The sequence below is a fragment of the Podarcis filfolensis genome (assembly GCF_964270895.1).
Source record: "Podarcis filfolensis genome assembly, chromosome: 8".
Classification (NCBI taxonomy): domain Eukaryota; kingdom Metazoa; phylum Chordata; class Lepidosauria; order Squamata; family Lacertidae; genus Podarcis; species Podarcis filfolensis.
This window is the reverse complement of record NC_139611.1, coordinates 4580414-4589163: the sequence shown is the minus strand read 5'-3', so window position 1 is coordinate 4589163 and position 8750 is coordinate 4580414.

Here is an 8750-nt window from a genome sequence, read left to right as displayed (position 1 = left end):
CTCCTGGTGCCTTTTTGCTTACTAATTATCCCAATGCCATTGTTGCAACCCAGCTTCCTGAGGAGGAGTGAATTGTTATGTATCCTCCTGACCTAGCTGGCAAGAAGGTCAGGGACAGAGACAACAGTTACAACGCTGAATGTAAGCTTACAAGACGGCAGGAGGGTCGTTTCCTACGGCCATCCACTTCAGCCAAACCTGTCTGGTTCATTCCTGAACACAAATTGGGGCAACAGCAGAAGCCTCGTTGTTGCTGCTGCTGTGTGTGGCTGTGACTTGCACTGCCCCTTTAATAATCCAGCTGCCTAGTACGGGCTTTGCAGGTGCACTCTAGATAGTCTCTGCTTTCTGCCCTCTGAGCTATGGTAAAAGGCTGGAAGATGTGCTGCTGCAATCGATTGAAGGATTAAACAAAGTGGGCTGTATGTTGGCTGTCTAGCATCCGGAAGCAGCGCTAATAAGCCTTGCCCCTGCTTTTCTAGCTCCCTGCTCCTCAGCCAAGCCCACTGCCTACTTCAGTTATGCACCATTCATCGTTTTCCTAGTTTAAGCTCAACATGCACCAGTTCTCCTGAGGCCTTGAAGCTGGAGTCAGTTGGGGATAACATGTATTGTTATCCAGATTTGTCATTATATAGCAGCATTCCTTTTTAATAACACTCAAATTAATAACATCAAATCTTGCGACATCATAATACAAATAATAAAACCAATTATACATTCCAAATTATATTATTTAAAAAGACTTCCCATGTTCTGGCTGGTCAGGAGAAAATCTTTTGTTTCTTGTTCCTGCACGCGAGTAGGAGCTGGAGGGGCTGCTCAGCTGGGGAGGTGCAGGCTCTGTCACACTTTCCATTGAGGGGTTCACGGCTGGGGGCTCCTTTAAACTTCTCCCCTCAAAGGAGGCCCCATGTCAGTATCAGAGCCCCTGCACCACCTGAAGGCAGCCAAGCAGAATAGTTGCTGGGGTGGCAAAGGTGGAGGCAGCCAGGCAGCTGCGTCTGAGAGCCCCTAAACTGCTGCTGAGGCAGCTGTCGGGCTGTCTCTGCATGGCCACCGATGCTCCTTTCAACTTCTCTGTTGAGGTGAATGCAGCCACGCACCCCTCAATGGAAAAGTCTGACGGAGCCTGCACCTCACCAGGTGAGCAGCCCCATTCAGCTCCTACTCCGTGCAAGCAGGAGTGGGGGCACTCAAAACGGAAGTGTGGCACGGAAAAAGGAAGTGTAACACTCAAAACGAACAGTTCAGATTCCGAAAAAAGTTCGCAAACCGGAACACCTACTTCTGGGTTTGCAGCGTTCAAATTTCAAGTAGTTTGTGAACTAAGCTGTTCAAAAACCGAGGTACCACTGTATGTTAAACTATCCTAGTACCTAGAGTCACTTGAGAGTTCTAAGACACTGGAAAAAACAGTTCAGTTTTAAAAAATCAGTGGTTTAAGTCAGTGTATTTATGAGTCCTGATTCCAAATGGCATCCCATTGTATCCATGCATGGACAAAAACCGCTCCTTGGTCTCAGAAACCACCATGAAAAATTTGCTGACAATAGCTAAAGAGGTGTCTAAATGCCTAGTTAACATACAACACCCTCCCAAAAGAACCCACTTTTATATGAATGAGGAACCAGTGATAACCAAGTTCAGTTTCCAATAATAATGGATTCCAAACAACAAATGTTGATCATGGAAAACCCATTATTCATGAGAGTGAAATTACCTGCCTCTCTGCTCTATGATTGGGTGCCTCAATTTTAAATTCCCTTCTCCTTTTAGGATGAGGCAGTGAAGAGCACTTTTATGAAGGCGACAATTCTAATAAGCAAAGCGCTTCAGGGAGAAGATGTCATCTTCCCCCATAAAGTGGAGCCGAGTACCTGCCTCATAGTAAGTAAATAATTTTTTTTACAAAGCCCTGACCATCTTCAGTCCAGGGTGCCTCAGGACCCTGTTCTACCTCCACAGCGGAAGGCAGCAGTGTTTCTGAAGATCAGTTGCTGGAAGCCACAGGCAGGAAGAGGGAGAGGGAGAGCTCTGTGCAGGTGAAAGATGGATCTTATTCCCAGATCCAGGAGGCCCACTCTTCTCCCATAGTTGTCAAGTGGGCTGGGCTGGAGAGAGAGCACAATTCAGGGCTTGGTGTGGTGGTGGCAGCGATGGTGTCTCCAGTTCTGACATGCTGTGTGCTTCCCCACAACAGGATATTATCGAAGAGGAGCCCCAGGGGGGCTTCTCAGTCACCGCCCTAAAGCAAGCAATGGACACAGTCACCCACCTGACGTAAGTATGGGGAGGTACTTCTAGTCTCCCTACAGCTTGTCACTGCCCCACCTATTCCTGGCACCTCCCTTGCCGTACTAGGAGCCGTGGGGAGCTCTCTCATTAGGAGGTCCCTGATGATGGCTGGAAATGACCCTCAGCCACCCCAGAAAGACCCCTCCCCTGAAAGTTTACCCCAGTATGATAGACACCAGTTGGTGCCGTTGGAAGCATGCAAAGATGACATGGTGCAGCCACCGTTTGGGGCTGTCATTGCCGGTCCGAGGAACTGAGCGGATGCGGCAGTTCTGTGGCCCCTTCCCGATGACCTGCTTCCTGAACCTTCGTCCTGCTCTGTAGGCAAAAGTTTGTGGGGATGTTGACTGAGGTCAGCGATTGAGCGCTCGTTCCGATTCGCTCGCAGGGAGATGAGACAATGTCGCATCAAGCAAATGCTAGCTCCCCCGTTCCATTCTAGTTTCCCTGTCACTTTTCCTACCTCCAAAAATGTCCAATTTAGAGTCGGTTGGGGAGCGGAACTGACTCTGCCGCCGTGCCATTGAATCCCACCTGGAAGGAGGAACTGGAAGCCCCCTGACAAAGAACTGACCTTTCCCCCTTGCCTGCCTCATTTACTCACCTCTCTCTCTCTCTCTTTCTCAAGAACTATTGGAAATTTTAAACAGCATTTTTCTAGAACTGCAGCCAGTGTGCCAGGTGTGTGAGATGCAGGGCGGATTTGATTTAAATCAAATTGATTTAAATAACGATTCAAATCACTAGTCTGTAAGACTTGATTTAAATCATATTTTTACATTCTTGCTGGTATAATCTGAATATTTACAACCAGATGAAGGTTTCATTTTGGGAATAATACATTTTCAGAGTAGTTTTTACAGTTAAATCAAAATTGGTTATACTGTTAGAAGTACATAGACAGATAATTATGAAAATATTGTGTGGTTTAATAAGTTAACTGTTTATATTTGGACAACTTTTCTGCTGTAATTTGTTGGCAGGAGAATAACAATTTAAACAATTTATTTAAGTAGAACAATAAGATTTTAGCATATCTATCCATGTTTGTTAATTGATGGGGTTACACAAAAAATAAAAACTTAGACTGAGTTTTAGCACATATGAAAAACTTAAAACAAATCCTTATTTCCTGATGAATAGCCTTTGGACTATAATGCAACTTAAATAGAAAACTATCTTTAGAAAGATTTTTCCTCCAAAAGCATTTTATTTTAAAAATCTGATTTAAATAAAAAAAATCAGATTTTTTGATTATAAATAAATAAATCATGGTCTTTTATATGAATGAGGAACCAGTGATAACCAAGTTCAGTTTCCAATAATAATGGATTCCAAACAACAAATGTTGATCATGGAAAACCCATTATTCATGAGAGTGAAATTACCTGCCTCTCTGCTCTATGATTGGGTGCCTCAATTTTAAATTCCCTTCTCCTTTTAGGATGAGGCAGTGAAGAGCACTTTTATGAAGGCGACAATTCTAATAAGCAAAGCGCTTCAGGGAGAAGATGTCATCTTCCCCCATAAAGTGGAGCCGAGTACCTGCCTCATAGTAAGTAATTTTTATTTTATTTTTTACAAAGCCCTGACCATCTTCAGTCCAGGGTGCCTCAGGACCCTGTTCTACCCTGTTTTATTAAAATAAAATGCAGTGTTTCTGAAGATCAGTTGCTGGAAGCCACAGGCAGGAAGAGGGAGAGGGAGAGCTCTGTGCAGGTGAAAGATGGATCTTATTCCCAGATCCAGGAGGCCCACTCTTCTCCCAGTTGTCAAGAGGGCTGGGCTGGAGAGAGAGCACAATTCAGGGCTTGGTGTGGTGGTGGCAGCGATGGTGTCTCCAGTTCTGACATGCTGTGTGCTTCCCCACAACAGGATATTATCGAAGAGGAGCCCCAGGGGGGCTTCTCAGTCACCGCCCTAAAGCAAGCCATGGAGACCATCACTCACCTGACGTAAGTACGGTCACTGCCCCACGTATTCCTGGCACCTCCCTTGCCATACCCTGAAATTGTACCCTGTACTTCCCCACAACAGGAAGTTATTGAAGAGGAGCCCCTGGGGAGCTTTGCAGTTTCTCTGCTCCGGCAAGCCATGGACGCAGTCACCCACCTGACATAAGTACGGGGAGGTACTTCTAGTACACTCTTCTCCCCTAGGAGGACCCACTTGCCAGTTGCAAAGAAGGTGTCAAGTGGGCTGGGCTGGAGAGAGCACAATTCAGGGCTTGGTGTGGTGGAGGCAGGGATGGTGTCTCCAGTTCTGACATGCTGTGTGCTTCCCCACAACAGGAAGTTATTGAAGAGGAGCCGCTGGCATCGTTCTCAGTCTTACACCAAGCAACGGAAACCATAATCCGCATGACATAAGTACGGCGAGGTACTTCTAGTCTCCCTACAGCTTGTCACTGCCCCACCTATTCCTGGCACCTCCCTTGCCATACCCTGAAATTGTACCCCGTACTTCCCCACAACAGAAAGTTATTGAAGAGGAGCCCCTGGGCTCATTCTCCGTCGCCATCCTGCAACAAGGAATGGAGGCTGTCACCAGGGATGGTGTCTCCAGTTCTCTGACATGCTGGGTGCTTCCCCACAACAGGAAGTTATTGAAGAGGAGCCGCTGGCATCGTTCTCAGTCTTACACCAAGCAACGGAAACCATAATCCGCATGACATAAGTACGGCGAGGTACTTCTAGTCTCCCTACAGCTTGTCACTGCCCCACCTATTCATGGCACCTCCCTTGCCATACCCTGAAATTGTACCTCTTGGCCAGACACAGTGCACATTTCCTCACCAGGTTTATGGACTGCTGGGTGCTGATCATTTCCTCCCCCCTTCTTTCTCTTTCCTCTTCAGTGCCCCCTCTTCTCCCCTAGGAGGACCCACTTGCCAGTTGCAAAGAAGGTGTCAAGTGGGCTGGGCTGGAGAGAGAGCACAATTCAGGGCTTGGTGTGTTGGTGGCAGGGATGGGGTCTCCAGTTCTGACATGCTGTGTGCTTCCCCACAACAGGATATTATTGAAGAGGAGCCCCAGGGGGGCTTCTCAGTCACCGCCCTGAGGCAAGCAATGGAGGCTGTAATCCATCTGACGTAAGTACGGTCACTGCCCCACGTATTCCTGGCACCTCCCTTGCCATACCCTGAAATTGTACCCTGTACTTCCCCTGCCATACCCTGAAATTGTACCCTGTACTTCCCCACAACAGGAAGTTATTGAAGAGGAGCCGCTGGGCTCATTCTCCATTGCCATGCTCCAAAAAGCCATGGAGACCATCACCCACCTGACGTAAGTATGGGGAGGTACTTCTAGTTTTCCTACAGCTTGTCACTGCCCCACCTATTCCTGGCACCTCCCTTGCCATACCCTGAAATTGTACCCCTTGGCCAGACACAGTGCACATTTCCTCACCAGGTTTATGGTTCATTCTCTTTCCTTTTCAGTGCCCACTCTTCTCCCCTAGGAGGACCCACTTGCCAATTGCAAAGAGGGTGTCAAGTGGGCTGGGCTGGAGAGAGAGCACAATTCAGGGCTTGGTATGGTGGTGGCAGCGATGGTGTCTCCAGTTCTCTGACATGCTGTGTGCTTCCCCACAACTCTTTCCTCGTCAGTGCCTTGAGACCACCTCTGAATTCCTTGCAGGCGTCTCCCAGGACCAGCCCAATACATTCTCCACCCTCACTCCTCCCTGTAACGAGGCATCTCTAAATCACAGCAGTCCTGACACTGTCTCAGCTCCCTGACATATTAAAGTGCCCTCTTAACCTATTGACAGAGTTGCCCAAATTGTCTGAAGGCACATACACGGGTGGCCTCCTTGTCAGTGACCCTTTGTAGAGGTCACTTTGGTGACTGATCTTTGCATTTTGTTTTCTGGTGAAATTCTCAGCCCTGCTTTCCTACCACCTGGTTCCATAATTATGCTCCACAGCAGCTGAATTAGCACTTTTTCTGTGAGCTTTGGATCATTTCCCCTCCCCTTCTTTCTCATTCCCCTTCAGTGCCTTGCAGCCACCTCTGAACGCACAGGTTAGATTGGAGCTGGTGGAGAAAAGCATCAGGAAGGTCTTCTCTCTGCCCTCCCAGAAGCTGACGAAGCTGAGAGACGGGAGCCCCAGGCAACCAGCAGAGATGCAGGTAACTGGACCTTCTGCTTCTAGGGATCTGAACGGAGGGAAATGGCTTGTCGGTACAGCCTGGAACTGTGGCCAGATAAAAAAATTTGAGGGCAAAAAGGCTGAGCTGTGTAAGCTACGAATAATGCTGCCAGAGATACTTGGCCCATCACAAGGATGTAACAACCAGAGACCCTGGGTGTATATTCTTGATTCTCTTGGTATGTGTGTCATTTAAAAGGTGTTCCCTCACCTGGGTAATGGACAGGTGGTATAGAAATAAAGTCTCACCACAACCACCACCCCTGTGGCTCTTTCCCCGACTTCAAAGGATATCTTGCCTTCATTCTGTCTACAGGCTGCAAAATGGTTTTCATTCTTTGAAAAGAAATAGAGTTGAAGAATGTGTCCTTCTCCAGGTGTGCTGCCTTGGCCCCAGTCAGCATGGCCAACAGTCAGGAGTAGTTGGAGTCCAGTAACCAGGCATGGGGACCCCAAGGTGCTCCAGAAGTAGAACAACAGAGCATCTGTTTTGGATCCACAAGGTCCCAGGTTCAATCCTCAGCATCTCCAGGTGGGGCTTGGGAAAGACTCTCTGTCTGAAACCCCAAAGGGCCAACTGCCAATTATCATCTGTAGACGACACCAAGGTTGGAGGATCAATGGCCGGGCTTGGTCTAAGGATGCTCCCTGCATTCCATTGCTATGGCTGTGGTGTAGGTTGTATTATTATATTTATCATATAAAAACACAAATGACAGACCACAACATAAAAATACAAAATCAAAACACAAAATGCTTAATAAAACAAAAACAACTCAAGAGCCAATTAATATCTAATTCTACTAATGTTTAAAAAAAATTTAATGGCTTCTTTTTTCTATATCTTTATTTCTTATTTTGTTTATAAGCTGCCTTCAGTCCCTTTCAGGGAAAAAGGTAGGGTATAAAATAATAATAATAATAATAATAATAATAATAATAATAATTGTAAAACAAATAGCAGCAAACTTTCTCCTTTACAAAACAACCCCTTTTTGCAATTTGTCCCCTCTATGGTCCCAGCATGATTCATCAAACTAGTAGCCCAAGCTTTATGAATTTGCAAACCTGGATTGATGGTGGTTCTTCCATACGATGATTATTATTTCTCTCCCGTAGCCATGGCTGGATTGACTCCTCAAAGACCTGTGAGCAGAAAAGAGCTGTACCAGCTTCCCATTGAAGTACGTCTCTCCACATTGAACCTAGATGTGAGTAAGGTGTCAAGCTGACTCCTGGACCAAGGCTAACCAGATCAGGAAGCTAGTGAGATGGAAAGGCTTCAAGTATTGTTTGCGGTTGTTGTTGTGTTTGCTTTTTAGTTTTGTTATTGAAAATTTAATAAAATTATTATATATCTATATAAATTTAGAACCTTTTTCAACACAAACACATTATAGACATACATCTAAGCATGGGTATTTCTTAGATCCCAGCCCTTGTCTAGACATTTGTGTCTGCTTTGTGCAAGGGTTGAAAACAACCATCCATTTCTCTGGTGACATAACAACTCAACCCTCTAATAACTCGTATAGGGTGATCCTACAGCACAGGGCCCCAGCCCCATAGCTGTACTCCTGCCAGGACAAGAGGAGCTCAACAAGGATGCAGCAACAGTTCTCCTTCCACCTGCTGCATCCATTTTGTACACAAAGGGGAGACTTGGCCTTGAAGAAGGGTACTTCTTCAGCCAGCCTTACAAATGTCAAAAAGTTACTAGCCTGCAATATTTGTTTTACTCCCTCCTCCAAAGTCAGGATGGAAACGGAGGAAAAAAGTGCCTTCTTCCATGAAGGATGGTGGAGGAGAGACACTCTGATAGTCCACTGTGTTTCTGTGATGACTGCGGATGAGACAAGACTACTCTTCCTTTACAGCTAGCCAAGAAATCAAGTGAGCTGGCTGCTCAGTCACCTGCATGAAATTCCTGGTTGCCTGGGGCTACTAGGCAAGTCGTCAAATACTAGGCATTCTTCAGTGATTTTAGAACCAATCCCTTTCACTTTTTGAGTTTTCAAACATGGATTTCTCCATCCCCTTAGGTGCCACTTTGAATTGGCGAAGGCTAACAATACAATACTTTTTCCCCTCTGAGAGCTTGCCATGTCTTGCCAACAGAGGCCTGTGGCACAGATCACAAAGAATTAACAAAGGGTTTGTACCCCTTCTATGTGATGCCTCTTGAAGAGCATGACTGGGAGTTGTGGCTAGACATTACCAAGAAAACATGCCCTTCTGGGTTCAGCTACTCCTTTCAAAGAAGTCTTCAAAAGCTAATAAACTTCTTCTTATCTTT